The sequence below is a fragment of the Sus scrofa genome, chromosome 1, assembly GCF_054392235.1.
Source record: "Sus scrofa isolate SSC_HxYL_T2T_F1_AM1 chromosome 1, Sscrofa_HxYL_maternal_Yorkshire_Landrace_v2.0, whole genome shotgun sequence".
Classification (NCBI taxonomy): Eukaryota; Metazoa; Chordata; class Mammalia; order Artiodactyla; family Suidae; genus Sus; species Sus scrofa.
The window spans coordinates 11,943,164-11,965,603 of record NC_139383.1 but is presented as its reverse complement, the minus strand read 5'-3'; the positions used below and the strand labels follow the sequence as shown (position 1 = coordinate 11,965,603).

The 22,440-nt window shown below is 48.4% G+C and overlaps 1 protein-coding gene and 1 long non-coding RNA gene across 6 annotated transcripts in view; one reads left to right on the top strand and one right to left on the bottom strand.

Moving 5' to 3' along the window:
• The window catches only part of SCAF8 (SR-related CTD associated factor 8), a 233,395-nt gene that overhangs the window by 185,744 nt on the left and 25,211 nt on the right, over positions 1-22,440 (top strand). For 4 of the 5 annotated variants that reach the window (XR_014844295.1, XR_014844296.1, XR_014844297.1 and 1 more), the window contains one exon: positions 5,668-5,744. The gene's annotated coding sequence lies outside the window, so the exon portion shown is untranslated. Of the gene's footprint in view, positions 1-5,667; positions 5,912-22,440 lie in introns of those variants that run through there. The other variant, XM_085023291.1, reaches the window with a different exon arrangement.
• Positions 2,836-5,521, bottom strand: LOC146405927 (uncharacterized). The gene is made up of 3 exons (XR_014844319.1): positions 5,390-5,521; positions 3,510-3,590; positions 2,836-2,945 (listed from the first exon to the last, which is right to left on the bottom strand). It is a non-coding gene; the product is annotated as an uncharacterized LOC146405927 (long non-coding RNA).

The window sequence follows — 22,440 nt, the reverse complement described above, 5'->3', positions numbered from 1 at the left end:
ATGTTTTTCTCCTTTTAAAGGACTTGAGAGGTTATGCTCTTATCCTGCCTTCTGAGAACACAGGAAGACCCAGCTTTTGCTGGTGGTGATGTTGTAGGGCCTCTCGGGTGTAGTGTGTCCACGTGGTGGTGTCCGGTGTGGCTGTGTCTTGTTCGGAGTCGGAGGTTGGTGTGTGGATTCAGCCTTGGAAGGGATGGACTAGGGGAAACAAGTGAAGGAGACACAGTCCCTTCTATTCTTTCACAACAATCATATGTTGCTTTAAAGTTGCTGTGATTTTTTGCTTATGTGCTTCAGGGGAAATAGCTTTAAAAGGCAACGTTCCAGAATGAGGGTCTGACTTGGAGTTCCCGCCTCGGCTCCGTGGTAAGAAACTTACTAGTATCTGTGAGGATGCAGTTTCGGTCCCTGGCCTCACTCAGTGGATCGGGATTCAGCGTTGTTGTGAGCTGTGGTGTAGGTCACAGACGAGGCTTGGATATTGTATTGATGTGGCTGTGGTGTAGGCTTGCAGCTGTAGCTCTGAATGGACACCTAGCCTGGGAACCTTTTTCAGGTGCAGCTCTAAAAAAGAAGAAGCAGAAGCAGAAAGTAGGTCTGACTTGCCTTCCATGGCTGCCGAGGCTGGGGTTTCTGAAGCATCACAGAATCTCTCAGTGGCCTGAGACTCAGCCCAGGGGATGCAGGGGGCAATGCGAGATGTGTCAGAAAAGAGCATCTTGCATGTCAGGCTGCCGAGGGCTCAGGGAAGGGAAAGCAGCCCATACAGCTGCGTGGTAGGCAGATTCCCGCGGCCTGTGGTCTGGAGCGGGGCTGGGGCACAGCGCAGGTAGTGTGCAAAGATCTGTGCTGGCCCACAGTTACTCGCCTAGTGAAAACAGGCTGGCTGCCTCCTCCGGGGCTGTGCGTTTATTTTAAAGAATGTTAGAAAGGAAATCGGTCCCTTACCATCTTCCTCCCACTTTGGGCGTGTTTATTGTGATTGGAATTCATTCTCGGCCACGTGGTCGTGGCTCTCTCCCCACTCTTTGTGCTCCTAGGTTAAACAGCCCTCCGTGCAAATAAACAGAAAAGAGCCAAGTATTTTATTCAGCTACGGAAAGAGGAACAAAGTGCGACCCCAGAGACCTGGGATGGAGTAAGCCCGGCCCGTGTCCTCCGAAGCGTGCTTTCTTCTCGCCCAGAGGGAGGCCAGGAGGCACAGTGGAGGCCCTGCCAGGGCTGGCTGGGAGCCCAGACCCAGGTGTTCGGCAGTATATGGGGCTGCCGGCCCTGGTTTGTTGTTTGCTGGAACTTACCTGGGGCTTATCTTGACTATTCCTGTGGATGGAGGAGATTTTGAGCTGCTCTGAACTTGGTTGAAACCCGAAAGCAAGAAATCAAGGTGATGAGTTCCTGTGGTGGCTCAGGGGGGTGAAGAGCCTGACATAGTGCCTATGAGGATGCGGGTTCAATCCCTGGCCTCATTCAGTGGGTTAAGGATCTGGTGTTGCTGCAAGCTACATCACAGATGCAGTTCGGATCCTGGGTCGTTGTGGCTGTGGTGTAGGCCTGCAGCTGCATCTCTGATTCGGCCACTAGCCTGGAACTTCCATATGCCATGGGTGCAGCTATAAAAAGAAGATAAAGAAATCAAGTTGAAGAACTTGTGTGTTTTGGATACTATGTATTTTAAAATTTAGGTCCAGGAGTTCCCGTTGTGGCACAGTGGAAACAAATGCGACTAGGAACCATGAGGTTGCAGGTTCGATCCCTGGCCTTGCTCAATGGGTTAAGGATCCAGCGTTGCTGTGAGTTGTGGTGTAGGTTGAAGACTTGGCTCAGATCTGGTGTTGCTGTGGCTGTGGTATAGGCCTGCAGCTGCAGCTCTGATTCACCCCTAGCCTGGGAATTTCCATATGCTGCAGGTACGGCTCTAAAAAGACATGCACACACAAAAAAGTCACAAGCAAGCTTAGAAGTTAAAGGGCAAGGGCTCTGGTGTGATGGAGTCTGACTTTCTATTCTGGTTCTGGCACCATGTGATACTGGGCAAGACATCAGCTTCTCTACTCCTGCTTCTCCATCTGCACATGAAGCTCATAGGACCCGTTTATTAATCAAAGTCCATCCACCTTTCTGTTAGGAAGAACAATTACTTATTAAACTCTCTGCCTTATTAATCTTGATTCTGGAAAATGTTAATCAAGTCTGAGTCCTTGGTTTAAAAATAAAAAGCAGTGAAAAGCAGCATACTCAGGATCCATCAAATACAGTTTCATTTACTTATGGGTACCAATATTTTAGATTTTTTTTTTACCTGATAATATTTTATTAGCACTGATAACAATAACTAAAATGGTGAATAGTTTCAGTACATCTTTCAGTTCATGAAACGCCTTCACATGAACTATTTGGGTCTAAGTAGAATAAAAATCCTGCCCAAATTATTTCTCCTGCCTTCAACCTGTGCTAATGTTCCCCTCTGTGCTGTAACCTGTAGTGAAAGGGAACTTATTAAAAACTGGTTTTTGCTCAGTTATGACACATATGATGGGTGAAGGAACATAAAACATAAACAGCTCATCATTTTGTACATTTCTGGGGCTATTTATTTTGTGGAGTACCCAATTCTTGTCATCATCACATAAGTCTGTACCACAAAAAATATGGGTTAAATAACAGATAAGGTATCTAATCTTGACATCATCTCACATCATTGCTTGTTAAAAAAATAAACATGCAATAACCAATTCACCAAAATGGCACTGTGAATTTGAGTGCTGCCCTGAGCTGTGTCTTACTGCATAGTCACTAAAGCCCATATCAGAGAAGCTTACAACAGGAGTGACTCAGGTTACTTTATAGGGAGATCTTTTTTCTCTTGTCTTGAATCCATACTTCACATGACGGTCCAGTGGATTGTCACAAATCCTCAACCTATAAGCATGGTATCTAGAATATGTCTGCAGGAAGTTGCATTAAAAGAATAGAAAATTGAGTAACTGTTTTATCCTGGTAAGGAAGGTCACACTAACCTGTCGTCCCAAAGGAGGCACTGCTTTCCAGTTGCAGATAGTTTAAAGGACCCACATCTGGCTCCCTGGCTCCTGCCTTCCAGGCTCCCCTACACTCTCCTGGGATGGATGGTGGAGCATCCTTGGACCTTTCTGCAGCTCCCAGGTCCTAACAATTAGGGCTAGATTTGGGTTCCACATTCTCGAGATTTAATGCCTCCTTCTGGAATCTAGCTCCATCCCACAAATGACTGACGTCATTGTGCCTTTTCTGGCTTCATGGGTGCCACCCTCTTTCCCAGACGATGAGAGAAGGGCTCCCGTTCTGTTTTCCTCTCTAGTCCTGGAAACGTCACACCAGCCTTTCTCAAGCTTTTCTCGCTCTGGGCGTTAGATGTGGGCATCGCATCCTTAAGAGCCTTGCATTTGGTGAGGAACCAAATGAGCCCCCACCTTACTCTGGAGCTAAGTGCTAATTAATCTGCAGGCAGATACCACCCCCCCCACGCTCACCATTTTGTACAACTTTCTCATAGAGCACGTGTCATTTTGTTCTATGACTTGAGAACCTTCGCACTTTCTTTTTGCCGTCACCTACAACAGAAAATTTATTCTCCATTACAAACTAGTACACACAGATGTATGTATAGATGGTTAATGCAGAGCTATAGATATAGATCCGTGTGAGTGTTCTTATCTTTCCCGCATGTACTCTGGGAGTTTCCATTCTAGGCTATTCTCTTCTACTTTATTTGCTCTTTTTGTTGTTGTGTTTGTTGCTTATTTTGAACGCTGACGAGGACCCGCTAAATTGGTTTCATGGTCTTCTATCTCACTGGCTCACAAGCTGCTGTTGGAACAACGCGGTTCTGATTAACGTGCCTGACTCCCCCTGCCCCATCCCTGCTCGATTGTGACCTGACCGTGGGCAGGAGGCAAGCTTGTCCATTTCTCCTGTGTTTACTGAGCACCCACTTTGGTGCCTGGCAGGTAGCAGATGCTCAGATAAATGGTTGTCAAACCAAAGAACTCAGTCTCCTTTGTAAAATTTGTAAAATGCAGAGATGCCCATGCATAGCTGTGGGGCATTTGTGAGAACAGAAGGATATCGTGTTTAGTTTAAAGCAGAGAGCACAGGACTCAGCACTGACAGATGTTCAGCTAACACAGGTTTCTTTCTGGTTTTCTAGGATCCGTTCTCCCTTTAATTGACCATCTGAACTGCATTCAGTTTCTTTAAAGTGTAATGAGACTTTTGAACTCCATTAGCCTCTGGCCTCCAGCTGCTCTGGCGCTCAGCAATTTTCCAAGACACCATGGAGCTGGGGGCCATGGCCCTTCAGGGAGAACAATTTCTTTCTTTTTCTTTCTTTCTTTCTCTCTTTCTCTCTCTCTCTCTCTCTCTCTCTCTCTCTCTCTCTCTCTCTCTCTTTCTTTCTTTCTTTCTTTCTTTCACCACACCCATGGCATATGGAGAGTCTCAGGCTAGGGGTCAAATTGGAGCTACAGCTGCCGGCCTACACCACACCCACAGCAATGCCAGATCCTTAACCCACTGAGTGAGGCCAGGGATCAAACCTTCAACCTTATGGTTCCTCGTCGGATTGGTTTCTGCTGTGCCACGACGGGAACTCCAGGGAGAAAATTTTCTTCTGGAATTCTGGGGTTTAAATAGTGGAAGGTCATGGGGGCAGGTCCGCTTGGCCATAGACTTAGTGGGACTCATTTCTCCATGAAAAGTGGAGATGAGCTCACTCTTAGAAGTTCTTTGCAAAAATGCAAATCATTTCCATGTTTTAAAAGACTAAACTAGGGAGTTCCCCTTGGGGCTCAGCAGTAACAAACCCAACTAATATCCATGAAGACGAGGGTTCGATCCCTGGCCTCTCTCAGTGGATTAAGGATCCGGCATTGCCACGAGCTGTGGTATAGTTCAGAGATGTGGCTCAGATCTGGTGTTGCTGTGGTAGTGGTGCAGGCTGTCGGCTGGCAGCTGCAGCTCCATTCGACCCCTAGCCTGGGAACTTCTTTTTACTCTGTGGCAATAAAAAGAAAAAGAAAGACTATAAAATAAGGTTGAAATCAACATGCAACGGGGACTGTTTTGTGACTCAGAGGTCTTCATAAGAAGTGTTCTTTCAGAACAGCAGTACCTAAATAAAGTCTGATGGAGCCGGAAGAGCACTGATCAAAGAACTTTGGATCCATTAGGAACTGGCTGCTATATTGTGGGTGGAAAAGCCTCTCCGGATCTTACTTCTTCATCTGAAAGGAGAGTCCTCCATGCCCAGGCTTCCGTGATCACACATACGAACTTTAAAGTACTTCCTTTTACATCCGCTGGATTGTATTAACCACCAAAGAGATAGCATTTCCCTGAAAACCCACCTCACCTGCAGCGTCTGAATCAAATTCCGCGCCTACAGCCTTCTCCGTCTGTACCTGTTTCTTGCTCCTCTCGCAGAGCAATGCGCAGCGATGCTTGAGCCAACCTGATCACCTAAAGGAAGAGTCAGCCTCTCTATTATCTGCATAAATTACACTTCAGAAATCACGCTTTTGCACGCAGCAGCAGTTTGCCCTGAATCCTACTTCATCTTGTCTGTGAAATGTGAGCTTTTTGTTTAACTGATCGTTCACTCATTTAATGAGCCCGTTTGTTTTCTTCTAGGGCAGTGATTCAGAAGATAATGGAGCTTCAAAGTCTGGCAGAATATGAAGTCTTTCCTCTTCTGGTTTAAATTTAAGGTCAGTGCTGAATTCCATTTGCTACCAGCTGATACCTGCTCATCTTCCCCAGTTTTTTTTTTTTTTTTTTTAATTGGAGTACAGTTGACTTACAATGTTGTATTAGTTTCAGGTGTACAGCAAAGTGAATCAGTCGTACATATAAATACAGCCTTTCTTTTTTCCCATATGGGTTATTATAAACTATTGAGTAGATTTTCCTGTGCTATCTGGTAGGTTCTTGGTTATCGTGGGGGTTTTTTTGTTTGTTTCTTTTTTTGTTTACTGCCACCTCATTGCATATAGAAGTTCACAGGCCAGGGATTGGATCTAAGCTGCAGCTCTGCCCTACGCCATAGCTGCGGCAACACTGGATCCTTAAGCTACTGGGCTGTGGCGGGAACTCCTTCCACAGTTCTTAATGAGCAGCCTGTCCCGAAGTTAGCAGGACGGATAGGAATGCCTTGCCTGCATCGGTATTAACGTCGGGATTTGTTCAGATGTCCAGAGACAGTGAGATGCTTGGTGTGGAGAGATTATCAGTGAGGTTGTGAGGCACCAACTCCCTGATACAGAAGCGTCTCATTTGCTTCTTGCCGGCACTGCCCCCATCCCCGCCAGATTCTGATGGAAAAGAAAGTTGGATAATAAGTCGTTCAACTTGAAAGGTTAAGCTCCCCGACAAAAAAAATGTCAAAAAGGACTCCCTTGCTGTGGCAGTTTTCAAAACGAACATACTGTGCCGAGGGTGGTGTCACATCTTTTTGTTGAGAGAGGAAAAGAAGTTGGTGTCAGAAACAGTCTTTTTCTAACTCATTCATTCTCTGTTGTTTGGCCCGTTGCGTGAACCACCTGCTCAGCCTCCACGCCCTTCTCTAGTTTTACCACCTTCCGCTGGAAGTTAGAGGCATATCCACCTTGTCACTCCCCTGGAAAGGCCCCTGAGCGGCCCCTTATCTCCCTCAGGATTGTCAGCAGCAGCAGCAGCATTATCATTTTGGCCCCAGCGTGCAGCAGCTCGATGTAGGATCTCAGCTCTCAGACCAGGGATTGTACCCGGGTTGCAGTGGTGAACACACCAATTCCTAGCCACTTGACCACCAGGGAACTCCCCTCCTCAAGGTCAAATCTAGTTTGGCTTCCAAGGGTTTTGTGTCTGGATCCCCACCCGCATCCTCAGCCTCATCTCGTGATGCCCCTTCCTCACTCCTGGCCCCATCACCTGTTGGGCCCCTCTCTTGGCCCTTGCTCTTCCCTCTCCTGCATGACCTCCAGCCCCCTCTTCCCCAGCCTGTGTTGCAAGACTCACTCCCAAGGCAGCCCCTCTGGGCAGTCTTATCCGGGACCCACTGCACTGGGCAGCCACCAGCCTCCCCCATGGGCTTGTGATTCCTGCACATACACCTGCGGTCCTAGAGTCACCCACCCACCATGCCTATATTACATTGCAACATCTCTCTCCCCGCTGCTGGACTGAGTGGCTTTCTAGGTCATGGACTTGCTCATTCTCAAGGCAGTACAGCAGTGGCCAAGGTCACAGACCTGGAGCCTTACTACATGGGTTCAGATCCTGGTTCTCTCCCTAACTGATTGTGTTGCCTTGGATTCTAGCTCATACCTTTACTTTCCTCCTCTGGAAGATGGGGTAATTAAACTACCCACCTTGCAGGGTTTGTGTGTGTTAGGTGAGTTGATGTGTGTGAAGCTCCAGGGACAGAACCAGGCACGTGGTCAGAGTGATCTAAACGCTGTCTCTCACTGAAGATGAGTTCAGAGAAACTGGGCATTTTCCCCCTGTAGATCAGAGCTGGGCCTATAGCAACAATGGTTTGTAACTAATAGATGTTTTCTGGATATTTTAGAATGTTGTGCGGAAGGAAATTGAGTATTCTATGCAATGTTAGGAATGTCTAAAAATGATCTTCATGAAATAGCAGAATACTGGAGTTCCCTGGTGGCCTAATGGTTAAGGATCTGGCATTGTCACTGCCGTGGAAAAAAAAAGTAGAATCCTAGTCCAGGAAGCCATCACCACTGATTTTTTTCTTTTCTTTTCTTTCTTTCTTTTTGGCCATACCTGCGGCATGTGGAAATTCCCAGGCCAGGAATCAACCCATGTCACAGCTCTAATCCAAGCCACAGCAGTGACAATGCCAAATCTTTAACCCACTGAGCCTCAAGGGAACTCCCATCACTACTGCTTTGATTCCAGATGCTTCTTTTTTTTTTTTTTTTTTTTTTTTGGTCTTTTGTCCCAGGCTAGGGGTCTAATCAGAGCTTTTGCTGCCAGCCTACACCATAGCCACAGCAACACCAGATCCGAGCTGCGTCTGCCACCTTCACCATAGCTCACGGCAACGCCAGACCCTTAACCCAGAAAGCAAGGCCAGGGATCGAACCCACAACCTCATGGTTCCTAGTCGGATTCATTTCCACTGCGCCACGACGGGAACTCCTGATTCCAGATGCTTCTAAGCTTGCAGGCCTTTCAGAGGCTTCTAAAGCTCTGGCTGGGTCATAGCTTCCTTTAGGGCCTTCCTTAGTTCTGTTTGTAACAAATGCGTTTTTCTCGGGGCTCTAGAAACTGAGGAGTTCACGATGCTCTGGCAGATGTGAGGTCTGGCGAGAGCCAGCCTCCTTGTAGATGATGCCTTCTTACTGAGTGTTCACAGGGTGGGAGGGGCGGGGTCTTCTCAGGCCCTGGTCCCAATCTCTAGGGGCCCCCCCCCCGACCTCATCACCTTTCAGCTCCTTGATTCAGTCGCCAGAAGCAGGAGGTTAGGATTCCAGGGCCTGCATGAAGGGAGGACATGAACCTTGAGACCATAGCACCTGCTCCTCCACAGTATCTCTGCCCCGTGAGGATGTGGGGAGGGGGTCCCCCCACTTCCTCGAACATGAGAGGTGTGCCCTGGAAGGAGCCTTTGAGCCTGAATGTCTTCTAACACAGGGGGCGTCAGAGTCTGTGTCCATGGCCAACTCACCATATTTTTATTTTTTTATTTTTTGCTTTTTAGGGCTTCACCCTGGCATATGGAAGTTCCCAGGCTAGGGGTTGAATTGGAGCTTCAGCTGCCCACTTATGCCACAACCACGGCAATGCCAGATCTGAGTCACATCTGCAACCTACAGCACAGCTCACAGCCACCCTGGATCCCTGACCCACTTAGCAAGGCCAGGGATTGAACCTGCATCCTCATGGTTCCTAGTCAGATTCCTTTCCACCACACCACAACGGGAGCTCCCCCACCTCACCAGTCTTATCAACAAGGAGCTCAGATTCCAACTGGACATGTTGTGACAAGGCGATGTTGTGGCCCCTCAGGGGAAGAGCAAGAGGCTCCCAATCCTGCTGCCCCGTCCTCTGGTGTGGCCTTTGTGCACTGGCCCTGGGGGCCTGCAGGCCCTCTGCTCTCGCACACAATCCCTACGGGCAGCACAGGCGCCGTCCCCGGCCGGGGCCTGCCTGCAGAGACACAGCACCAGCTCCGACAGCCCCAGGAAGCTCTCCTTGCTCAGACCTGGGGCCCTGCTGCCTTTGCACGTGCTTACGAGACTACCTGCTCTGCCTCTGGACTCAGAGGGGCTTGGGACACAGCGGAAGCCCGCATCCAGAAATCTGGGCCACTGAAACCTGTAGCATGTGGACCTGTCTCCCAGGGGCCTATCTCGCATCAGCAGCTTTGACAAACATGCTCAGGATTAGAATCACTGGAACCTTGAACCCCGCACCTTTCTGTAGCTTTTTTTTTTCCCCTCACTGCACTTGCGGCATGCAGAAGTTCCCAGGCCAGGGACTGAACCCATGCCACTGCAGTAACCCAAGCCTCAGCAGTGACAATGCTGGATCCTTAACCTGCTGAGTCCCCTCGAGTGTGGTCCGCAGTCTCTGCTGCCTGTTCCTTCATGTTTTCTTTCTGCTTAATCTGAGCTCTGCAGGCTGCCTCTGTCCTGCTGAAGTGTTTACCGGCAGTGAAGGACCTCCTTGCAAAAAAGTGCTGCATCTTTCCTCAGGCCACTTTCTTTCTTCCTGGGCTGTTGTGACCCCCCACCTCCTGCTCAGCAGCCAGGCCTTTCCTGGTTCCTTGGCTCCTGGGCAGGTCCCGCCAGGTGCCCTTGTCTGGACCATGTGCCCTCTGGTTGGGATCCCCAACAAGTGGATTTAGGGGTGTGCCTAGGAGCTCCTCCCTGTTCTTCAAAGGATAGATTTGATCTTTTCAGGGGAGTTGCTGCAAAGTTTAGTCTTGAATCTCCAGCCCTGACTCCCCTTCTGAGTCAAAATTGCTGTCTGGCTATTTCAGCCTGGGCATCTCTTCACCGTCGATGTTTCCAACGGGAACCTTATTCCCCCCACGTCCTCATCCCAGCGTCTGTTACGAGGGCATCTCTGTCCATCTTCTGAGCTTGGAAATTGCAGCCAACTTGGACGCTTTCACGTCCTCGCCCCCTTGGAAGTGTGGCCAAATTCTGCTCTTTCAAACAGTTTAGATTTGTCTCCGGTCTCTGTGCTTGTCGCCTCTGGCCACAGCTTCAGCCTGGGCCCCACTTGGGCGTCCTACTGCTGGACTAAAGCATAATTTTTGCACAGCACCCTCTGTTCAGATACCCTAAGCGACTCCTTCAGGCTGATAATGGGTCAAGTCCAGTTTCTTCTGCCTCGATTCCAAAGCCCTGTGTCACCTGACCCCAGCCTACCACATCTAACCACACTCCCCACACCCTCTCCTGAGCCCGACAGCTATGGGATGAGGGGAATCTAAGGAGGAAGACGGTGGAGCCCCTTCTCCAAGACCCTCCCAGGGAGGTAGAGGCTGTCGCCAGGTACACAGCTGTAATTAGAGTGTAGGTGCTCTGTCCCAGGCAGGGGATAGACCCGTCACTGTGGTCACTTCCTGTCAACTCAGGACATGACAGTGTTTCTTTTTTCTTTTTTTTTGGCTTTTTGCCTTTTCTGGGGCTGTTCCCACGGCATATGGAGGTTCTAATCGCAGGCTAGGGGTCTAATCGGAGCTGTAACTGCCGGTCTACACCACAGCCACAGCAATGCAGGATCCAAGCCGCATCTGTGACCCACACCACCACTCACGGCAATGCTGGATCCTTAACCCACTGAGCAAGGCCAGGGATCGAACCCGCAACCTCATGGTTCCTATACAGATTTGTTAACCACTGCACCATGATGGGAATTCTGCCATGATGGCGTTTCTTGAGGCATTTCGTTAGATCCAAACAGTTTTGTGAAACCGCATTAGATTATTTAAAATACATTTTTTGGTGTTCCAGTTGTGGTTCAGCGAGTTAAGAACCCACGTAGTACCCAGGAGGATGCAGGTTCGATCCCTGGCCTCGTTCAGTGAGTTAAGCATCCGGCATTGCCATGAGCGGCAGTGTAGGTTACAGATGTGGCTTGGATCTGGCGTTGCTGTGGCTGTGGTGTAGGCCAGCGGCTATAGCTCCTTCCTATTCAACCCCTAGCCTGGGAATTCCATATGCTGCAGGTACGGCCCTAAAAAGATAGGTAAATACATAAATTAATTAAATTTAATTTAAAAATAAATAACTTTTTTTGAGGAGGAAAAAAATATAACTCTTCTCTCCCAAACAGGGTGAGTTTTTGAGGTAGCTTGAGAAGCCTGTGCCTCCTTTTCACCCATTTTTTTTGGGGGGGGGTAATGTTTTACCTGAATTTGTATTTTTGAAAGAACTCTTTTAAAAGTTCTTGTTATTGGTGAATATCCCACTGAATGTTCATGTGGAAATTAAAGATAAATACCTGGCAAGCATGAAAATGGTCTTCCTGGAGGGTTAGCTCTTTTTGTCAAATACACACAAAAAAGCGCGGAGTTCAGCGGAGCTGAGGTTCCTGGTGGGTTCTGCCCTCTTTCTGTGAAGGGCTCAAATTTCAAGAGCTCCCCTCAGCCGCTCCCTATTGGACCCTCCACAGATAAATTTGGGGTGACAACCTCTGGGAACCCAGGGTCCCAGGTGCAGGTGTCTGTGGAGAGAATTCCATCTCTGTGGCATTTCACAGCCTGCGCTCATGGCCTGGCATGCGTGAGATGCTCTTGCATTTGGATACGAAGAAATTCCCTGTGACCTTGAAGCTTGCTTTTGGGTGGTTCTTCCTCTGTGCCTGCCTCATGGTATGAAGGGCTGCTCATGGGTCCAGGACCAACCATTTATTTCCCCGTGCCTGCTGAGAGCCGGCGCTCCAGCGTTTGATGTTTCACTGCTGCATGCTTGGGTGCTCCCTCTTGGTTTGCACTGTCAGATTCTAGAGGGCAAACATTTGGGTATATATCTGCAGGTGTGTCAGGCACACACATCCCTTTGTTACCCCCTTGAACTCTGAATGAGATTTCAGGAGCGTGCATCTAAGGGGCGGATCCCCCCACGCCAGCCTCACCTGTACTTTCCCCACCCGCACCTCTGAGCCAAGCGGGAATAAGGCAGCAGGTGCCACGCCCAGCCTGCTTCCCCTTACACACACACACACACACACACACACACACACGTGCACACACACAATCACGCTTGCTTGTACACTCACATCACTCACATGCGCCTGCAACCTCCTCGCCCCCAGGCCTAATACACACACTTTAAGGTTTGCAAAAGGTTCTCCTTAAACACACAGTGGGGAGTTCCCACTGTGGCTCAGCGGGTTACCGACTAATATTCATGAGGATGCGGGTGTGATCTCTGGCCTTGATCAGTGGGTTAAGGATCTGGTGTTGCTGTGAGCTGTGGTGCAGGTCACAGATGCAGCTCGGACCTGGCATTGCTGTGGCTGTGGTATAGGCTGGCAGCCGCAGCTCTGATTAGACCCCCTAGCCTGGGAACCTCCATATGCCACAGGTGCAGCCCTAAAAAGCAAAAATAAACAAACAAATACATAAATAAACACACAGTGGGAGTTCCTGGTGTGGCTTAGTGGGTTAAGAACCAGACGGAGTGTCCGTGAGGATTCTGGTTTCATCCCTGGCCTTGATCAGAGGGTTAAGGATCCAGTATTGCCTCAAGCTGTGGCAGAGGTTGCAGATGTGGCTTGGATCCCATGTGGCTGCGGCTGTGGTGTAGGCCAATTAGACCCCTAGCGTTGGAACTTCCATATGCCGGTGTGGCCCTAAAAAGAAAAAAATAAATAAAAAGAAAAAAAAAATACTCAGTGGATGTCCACATGGAGTCCACCTGGGGGAAGAGACCGCCAAAGGCACAGCTCGAGTCATTTCTGAGTGTCCCTGTTCTTTTTCTCTGGGCATCACCCTTCCTCCCCTCCCTTAGCCAAGGTGTATTTCCCGAGGCCTTATTTCTCCTCTCTTTCTTTCTGTCATTGTCTTTTCTCCACGGCAGAGCTCCAGCCTGAGGTCTGCCTATGGTCTGTTTTCCCCGAGGCCTGTGCAGTGATTATCCTGAGCCAGCCACTCCCCTTCTCATGATGGATGCTGCTGGCAGGAGAGCTAGGTCTGGACAGGCAGTCAGCCCCAAGCCCCATCATTACCTGATTCAAACCAGTTGTGTTCACTGCTACAAAGAGTTCATTACAGGCCCGAGCCAGGGACCGGTACCGTCACATCAGGGACACATCACTTGACCTCAAGAAGACCTCTTCAGCCCAACTCGAAGTGACCAGTTGAACCACTCTCTGAGGATAGGCAGGCATCACGGGACTCCACAGTCATGTCAGGTTTTATTTTTCAAGTTTAAGCAAGTCCCAGTGCATAAAAGACCATTGGGCGCATGTGTGCCACTTGCACAACATTTTAAGTCATTATGGCAGAAAATCTGGGGCCTCACCAGGGGGATCAGATTTTCAAAGATGTACAAAAATGTAGAAAGAGAATGGGTGTTCCTGCCGTGAATGGTAGGTTGATGATCCGCTTGTCTTTTTGAAGGCACCGGTTTGATCCCTGGCCCGACGCGGTGGGTTAAGGATCCAGCATTGCTACAGTTGTGGCATAGGTTGCAGGTCTAGCTTGGATTCAGTCCCTGGCCCAGAACTTCCGTATGCCATGGGGGGAGGCCGAAAAGGAGTGTGTGTGTGTGTGTGTGTATTTATAGAAAGGGAAGAGTGGTAAATGACCGGGGTGAGTTATTGGGACAGCAGAAGCTTTAAATGGGCTTTTTTGGCCTGCAAAGATGCAAACTATGGTAAAAGAGACTTTTACAACTCTCTTTAGACAGAAGAAAGTGAGGATGGGAGCTAAAAAGGGCCCTGCTTGGAGGTCCTGCTGTGGAGCAATAGGTTAGAGATCCGGTGTTGTCTCTGCAGTGAGGTGGGACATGGGTTCAATTCCTGGCCCACGGCAGGGGGTTGAGGATCCTGAGTTGCCACAGCCACAGTGTGGGTTGCCACTGTGGCTTGGATTCAGTCCCTGGCCCCAGAATTTCCATATGCTTCAGGTACAGCCAAAACAAACAAACAAACAAACAAAATACATGGGCCCTGCTGGAGGAATCCAGCATGGGTTGGGCAGACGTTGGTGTAGGAATCACAGAGGGCATTTAATAAGCAAAGGGGCGACTGAATTAGGTCACCCCTCCAGCCCTGAAGGTCAATAATTCTATGAAACAGAGGTTGAAATTTCACATTAGGTCCTAGGATGTGAACTGGTAAGAGAATTCTAGAACTGGAAAGATTGGCTCCTGAAGAGTTATCAGTAATTATTGCTTTTTACCTAAAATGTCTAATGCCACTTCCAAAGTTACTGAATTGGTTCCCAGGACTTCATTTATTGTCTGGGAGAATCTGACTGATTAAGTGGGTGCCTTTGTGAGCAGATAACGCTCTGAGCTGAAACAGCCCCTTCCATTCGTGGCTCTCCAAGGATTTTAAATGCATTCATTAGTTCTCACATGTGACTTCAGTATTTGCACACTTGTGAAGTCGATAGTAAACAATTACACCCAGGCGAAGCCAAAACCCTGAGATGGTATCGCTGGGTGTCTGACTAGAAGATTCTGATTCTGGTGCTGGGATGAACCCCAACCCCTTCCCCCCATTTATTCCCACCACTTATGTCAGGTCTTCTTCGAACATTCAGCTGTCAAATAAGGTGGGACATGTAGGAGAAGTTTCCAGACTTCCAGTCAGTGTATGAGTGTGAGAATTGGGCTTTATCTTAGATTCTTTCTCCCCCCGCCCACCACCACCACCACACACACACAGGAAGGTGGAGCTGTCTGCAAAGTTCTGGGACAGCACTGAACACCGTTCTGCTCCCTTGCTGGCCCCAGCCCATGTCCCACCTCTCCAGCGCCAGGGACCACTTCACGCTGTTTAACGAGTTATAGGGAATCCCTGGGGCGGGAGATGAAGGGAAATGCTTGCCCACTCTTCTGACTTGGACACATTTTAATAGTTACAATCTAAACAACCTGCTGCCTTCATTTCCTCTCCATCCATCCTTCCTAAACCCCTCCAGCCCAGCTCGTATCCTCTCTCCTCTACCCAAGTCACTTTTTTTCTTGTTAGAGCACGTGTGGCATATGGAGGTTCCTAGGCTAGGGGTTGAATTAGAGCTGCAGCCAACTGCCTACACCACAGCCACAGCAATGCAGGATCCGAGGCACATCTGTGACCTACGCTGCAGCTCGAGGCAATACTAGATCCTTAACCCACGGAGCGAGGCCAGGGATGGAACTGCCATCCTTATGGGTACCAGTCAGGTTCTCAACCCACTGAGCCACAGTGGGAACTCCCCAAGTCACTTTTTAAAAGTGGAACTCCACCAGGTGTTTCTTGAGGTCATTCCACTTGGCCTCCCTGACACTGTTGCCCACCCTGTCTTCCTCCAAAGTCCCTTTTCCCTTGACCTCTGTGGCCCTGGAGCCCCCATTTTCTTTTCCCTTCTCGAGCCGTTGCTCTTTCTCTTTCCGAGGATATCCACTCATCCTGTGGTCCTTGAGCTTCCCTGCCCCTCCTGTGGGACCAGCTCTTGCCGTCCTTACCCCCCGCGGGGATGGAGGTAGCTCTCCCCTCTCCCAGAACGACAAACCCAGAGATGGCGTCCCTACTTCTCTTCCTCTCATTTTCCACACCTGGTGGCTCACGAAGTCCCTCTTTTTCCTCTGAAGCAGCCCTTAGCCCTCAGGCCGTTCAGTGAGGCCCCTGGTGCCTGGAGCACTGCCCCCTGAGCATGGTCCCCCAAGCACTATCCCCTGAGCATGGTCCCCTGAGCAATGTCCCCTGAGCACTGTCCCCCAAACTCTTGATCATAGGCATGAACAAAATATGTATGTAAAGTTCACGCTTCCAGTTCGTGACAGTTTATGTGTTATGTACTCTTTAGTCTGCTAGGGCGGCCATGGACTGGGTGGCTTAAGGACAGAATTTTATTGTCTCCCAATTCTGGAGGCCAGAAGTCCAAGATCAAGGTGCCATCAGGGTTGGTTCCTGATGACACCTCTTCCTGGCTTGTAGACGGCCACCTCCCTGTGTCCTCACATGGCCTCTTCTGTGTGTGTGTGTGTGTGTGTGTGTGTGTGAGCCCGCGCGTGCACAGAGAGAGAGAAGGAAAGAGAAAGAGAGAGAGACAGGGAGGAAGAGAGACAGGGAGAAGGAAAGCTGGTGTCTCTTCTTTTCAAATGGGTCCTATCAAAATGAGGACGTATTAGGAGCTCCCACTGTGGCTCAGTGGAATAAGAAATGACATAGTGCCATGAGGATGTGTATTTTTAAAAATTTGTTTGTTTTTTAATTCAATGAACTTCATTACATTTATAGATGTACAATGATCATCACAACCCAATTTTATAGCATTTCCAGCCCAAACCCCCAGCCCATCCCCCACCCCCCACCCCTCAAACTGTCTCCTTTGGAAACCATAAGTTTTTCAAAGTCTGTGAGTTAGTATCTGTTCTTCAAGAGTTCACTGTGTCCTTCTTTTATATTCCATGTAATAGATTACACTTATTCACATGTAAGTGATAGCATATGATGTTGGTGTCTCACTCTCTGTCTTCACTTAGCGTGATAATTTCTAGGTCCATCCATGTTGCTAAAAATGCAAGTATGTCTTTCCGTTTAATGGCTGAGTAATATTCCATGGTGTATCTGTACCACATCTTCTTGATCCAGTCCTCTGTCGATGGACATTTAGGTTGTTTCCATGCCTTGGCTATTGCAAATGGTGCTGCAGTGAACATCGGAGTACGTATGTCTTTGTGAGTCGTGGTTTTCTCTGGATAGATGCCCAGAAGTGGGATTGCTGGATTAAATGGTAGTTCTATTTTTAGTTTTCTGAGGAATCTCCATACTGTTTTCCACAGTGGTTGCACCAATTTACATCCCCACCAACAGGGTAAGAGGGTTCCCTTTTCTCCACACGCTCTCCTGCATCTACTGTTTGTAGACTTTTGGATGATGGCCATTCTGGCTGGTATAAGGTGGTACTTCATAGTAGTTTTGATTTGCATTTCTCTAATAATTAGCGATGTTGAACATCTTTTCATGTGTTTTTTGGCCATCTGTGTGTCTTCTTTGGAGCATTGGCTGTTTAGATGTTCTGCCCATTTTTTGATGGGGTTTGTTTGTTTGTTTGTTTTTTGGTATGGAGCTGCAGAAGGTGTTTATAAATTTTGGAGCTTAATCCCTTGTCAGTCGCTTCCTTTGCAAAAATTTCAGGGCGCTCCATGTCCCAACATGACCTCTGCTTCAAGCTGTAGTTCCTCCTGAAGCCTCCCTCGGACCCTGCCCTTCTGCAGGTCTGGGGCCTCTAGCTCATCTCCTTCCCAGTTCACTCCCATGCACTCATCTCTCCCACCCTGAAGCTCAGTCCCATCCTTTGGTTCAGGCTCACCTGCCACCCAGCAGTGTGACACCTGCACGGGCGCCATCTTCCCTCCTCACCTGGATTACGATCCAAGAGCTCATGGTCCAGCTTTTTTCTTCATCTGACGGCCTTCTCTGAGCTGGTCCTCTGTCACTGCCGTGCTCTTCTGTCTTCCATCTAGGATGGCCCAGCAACAGCCTGCTCAGTGTTGGGCAGAGACCACCGTGGAGGCCTCGGAAGGCGCAACGCCATCTGACTTGCTGACCACGTGTGCACACACGGACTGGGTGGGTTTGGGGCAGGCAGCTTAACACGGCTGAGTTCCTAAGCCTCTTGCAGCTCAGCTTCTTGCCAATGGTATTGCCAAGAATTTGGTGATACAGTCTCCTAAAAATTTAATAGAAGAAAAGTTGGCTGCTTCCTGAAGTGTGCTTTTGACTGACAACTCTGATTAGCTTAAAGTGGTGTGGACGAATGCAAGATTTATTAGCAAAGCGTCCATCTCTAACGCTCGATGGGGCTCAGGACATGCGTGTAAACCATTCAGATAACAATTTCCTGGGCTGAACACTTGGCATTCACCACCACGAGTCACCTGTCACAAGCCTACCGAGTCACAGATGGCAGAGCTGGGACGCCGAGGTTGGCCGAGGAGGTGAACACTCAGGAAAAGAATGCCTTTGCTTCAAAGGTGGCCATCCTGGAGCTGTTTCCAAAAACTGAATTCCCCCTTTAAACCTCACCCGCTGATGCTGACTTGGGCATTTCAAAACAGTGGGCTGAAAGAGGATAACTCACTTCCTGAACTTTGATCTTTATGGCCCTGGGGCTGGGATACAGCCACCCAACTCCCAGATGCGCCCACAGGTCCTTAACTGGGATGAATGGTCTTGGAGACCTGTTAGCTGAAACCCACCCCTCTCTGTGAAATGAATGTATGCAGGCTGCAAATTAGTTTCCTTGTCCACCCTAGGAGGGGATGGCCCCCCAAATTGGTATTTGTTTAATGCCTAAACTATGTATTTTTTCCTTATCTCCATGGTAAGCTTGGCAGACTTAGTAAATGTCTGATTGTGTTCAGAGTCCAAAAATCACCTCGTAGCACGTTTCAAGTGTAATGTGGTTCAGGGTCCAGACAAGATTATCTCGCCAACCTCTTTGAGTGTTAGGCAGTGGCCAAGGACACTGAGTGGCCCTGTGGGGTGACACCCACCTAATCTTCGGGGACCATGCAGAGACGGTCAGGCCATGTTTGTCAGATTAAAGTGTAATTGCAGCTCTCCTCTCACAGTTTGTTACTGAAACGTTCTCTCTGCTTCTTCATACTTTTGCATAATAGCTACGTGTGTCTCTTCCATGCGAAGCCAAGAACTGAACTGGAGAAAGGGAGGCATGTGGGCAAGACCAGTGCTGGCTCACAGAACTGTCTGCTGGGTACACGTTTCTTTGAGATTTTTTGATCCATCCATTTTCACAAAAGGGCCACAGAGAAAGAGAGAGAGGGAGAGTGGAGAGAAAGAAAGAAGGAAGGAAGGAAGGAAGAAAGGAAAGAAGGAAGGAAGGAAAAGAAAAGGGGAGGGGGAGGAAGTGGAGTGGTTGGGGAGCTTGGGATTAATAGATGCAGGCTCCTGTCTTTGGAATGGATCCTGCTGGGCAGCCCTGGGAACTATGTCTGGTCCCTTATGATGGAGCATGATAATGGGAGAAAAAAGAATGTATACATGTATGTGTAACTGGGTCACCATGCTGTACAGCAGGAAAAAAAATTGTATTGGGGAAATAACAATTAAAAAAAAAAAGAAAGAAACAAAGAAAAAAGATAGGAAGAGAGAGGAGTTCCCGTCATGGCTCAGTGGTTGATGAACCCTCGCTCAGTGGGTTAAGGATCCAGCATTGCCATGAGCTGTGGTGTAGGTCACAGACACGGCTCGGATCCCGGATCCCGAGTTGCGGTGGCTGTGGTGTAGGCCGTCGGCTGCAGCTCTGATTAGACCCCTAGCCTGGGAACCTCCATGTGCTGCAGGTGCAGCCCTAGAAAGCAAAAAAAAAAAAAAAAACTAAGAAAGAGAGAGAGGGGGGAGTTCCTGTCGTGGCGCAGTGGTTAACAAATCCGACTGGGAACCATGAGGTTGCGGGTTCGGTCCCTGCCCTTGCTCAGTGGGTTAACGATCTGGCGTTGCCGTGAGCTGTGGTGTAGGTTGCAGACATGGCTTGGATCCCGTGTTGCTGTGACTGTGGCTCAGGCCGGCAGCTACACCTCTGGATTCAACCCCTAGCCTGGGAACCTCCGTATGCCTGGGGAGCGGCCCGAGAAATGGCAAAAAGATTAAAAAAAAGAAAAGAAAAAAAAGAAAGAAAGAGAGAAAGGGAGGGAAGGAAAGGAAGAGAGGGAAGAAGGAGGGTGGGGAGAGGGAAGAGAGCTGGGTGGGGGGATGAGATCAAGAAAAGAAAAAGAATGAAAGGAAAGGAAGGAAGAAGAGAAAGAGAGTCTTCCAGTCAGGCCCACGTGGTTCTGAGGCTGCCCTGCCCAGCAGAGTTTAACTCAGGACACAGCCCCCCCCCACCTCCCCACAGCCTCCCTCCACTGTGGCTGCTGGCAGGGGCCTCGGGGACATTACAGATGGCACCAGGAGAGGGATGAAGGGCCGGCCTGCTTACCCCTCCGGGCCCTCTGCTGAGGCCGGTGTGGGGAATACCCACGTGGGGTGCCAAGTGCAGCATTTTCATAGCCTGAGTCACGCAGACAGAGCCTGACTCTGTGAACGCAAACCAGGCACATGAAGAAGAAGATGCCAACGAGATGCAGGCGAGGACATGGGCTTTGGGGGCCGTTCCATGTCCTCAGGATAATTCGAAGTGCCATCAGCCTGAGGCTCTGCTCCCCGAGAGGGGGATGCAAAGCTCTAAGGCCTTGGCAAGCAGCAGCCTCCTCAGTGTTTTCCTTAAACCCTGCTCTGAAGCGTAATGGTGCAAACCAGGACGGAGCTTGGAAAGTCTGTGTTCACTGTTGGGGTTTAATTAAAATCCACTGAGCCTTGCAGAAGCTTGTGGTTCAGGGTAATGGAAAATCGAGGGAATCAGAAACAGAGACGGAGCCGAGGAAGAAAGGTCTGATTTTCTCCCAAGCCTTGGATTTTTTGCCGTTCATTTCCTCCCAGACTTGCAGTGACGCCCTCTTGAACACATGAATTATTTTTCTAATAAAGGGATCATCCATCTTATAATCACAAGTGTTTCGTGTTTACTTCTTCAGAGGCATTATCCAAATGTTCATACGATTTCATGTTTCCTTCTCTTGGATTAATTTAAAAACATATATTTCTCGTACAGTTACTATGTGCAAAGCAAGCCAGGGGCTTGAGGGGTACAACTGTGAACAAAACCAGACCAGCCCGGCCCCTGCCGCATGGAGCCTTAAATCTTTCCCTGCCACTTTGTCTTTGTATCGAGTTAAGAGCACAGCATGTAGCTTGGTCTTTTTTTTTTTTCTTTTTTTTTTTTTTAAATTGAAGTGTAGTTGATTTACGATGTTGTGTTAGTTTCAGGTGTACAGCAAAGTGATTCCGTTATACACACACACAAAATTGTATGTGTATATATATACATTCTTTTTCAGATTCTTTTCCTTTATAGGTTTTTGTGTTTTTTACAAAATATTGAGTATAGTTCCCTGTGCTATACAGTAGATCCTTGTTGGTGATTTATTTTATATATAGGACTGTGTATATGTTAATCCCAAACTCCTAATTTATCCACTGCCCCCCCTTCTCTCCCTCCTGTCTTGAGAAGTAAACTTGACTTTCACAAAATGCCAAAAAGTTAAGAAAAATAAATGATTTTGAATACAGCCCTTGTCACCAACATGCAATTGTATATAATTGAATGCACATCTCTAAGAGTGATGATGTAGCAATAGTCTTCAAAGCACAGTTTACGCATGTTTCTCCCACACGTCAAGCTTCATTTCAACAGCTCAGTAAATCCAGTGGAGCTTTCCACGCGTGTTCCCGGGAGGCGGGTCTTGGCTGAGCTCAGGCTCTTGAGAACAGTCATTCTTAGTGTACAGTTTCTGCATCCACAAGTCACCTGGATGTGTGTGTAACTTCAGACTCTTTAGCCTTACTCCAGATCCACAGACTTAGAATCTTAGGAGTTGGGATCCGAAACAGGCATCTCTAACAGGCACTCTCCTGGTCATTTTTGTGTAAAGCAAAAGAACATTCTTTTCCAAGCATGCTTGTCAAAGTCGATGTAAATGCCATCAATCAACTGGTCAAACAGAACAAACTTGATCCAGTGTTTGGGGTGGGTGCCGCTACCCGGCAGATCTAGGAGTTTTATTTGGCATCTTATAGTCTCTCCTCCCCAAAGCAATAAATAATGATATTATATTCTTTATGTGCGGCTGGCCGTACCAAGGACCTTAGGCAACTGATTTCTTGCTTTCTTCATCTGCAGAGTGAGAGGTTTTGCTTAACTCTCTTTAAGCATCTTTTTTTTACTAGAATCAACACACCAAGCAGGTAGCTGCAGTGGTGACCCAGTACCTTTTCCCCTTCCTGTCCTTACCACCTTCCCGCAATGACACAAATGTTGGCCACCAGGAGATTAAAGGCAGAGAGGGGTTCCCTGGTGGCACAGTGAATTAAGGATCTGGTGTTGTCCCTGCTGTGGCTCAGGTCAGTGCTGTGGCACAGGTTCAATGCCTGGCCTGGGAACTTTTGCATGCCGTGGGCAAGTCCAAAAAAGTAAATAAATAAAGGCAGAGAAAGAAGACATATGATTAGCACAGCAGAAGCACGTCTTAAGTAAACTGTGCCTTCAGACTGTAATTATTTCCCCCGTCTTCCTTCTTCTAATGCATAATGTTCTTCTTTCTTCTGTTACGAAGTGATTGAGTTCATCATCTTTAAGTTGTTCATTTGATGTTTGAACACTTGGGA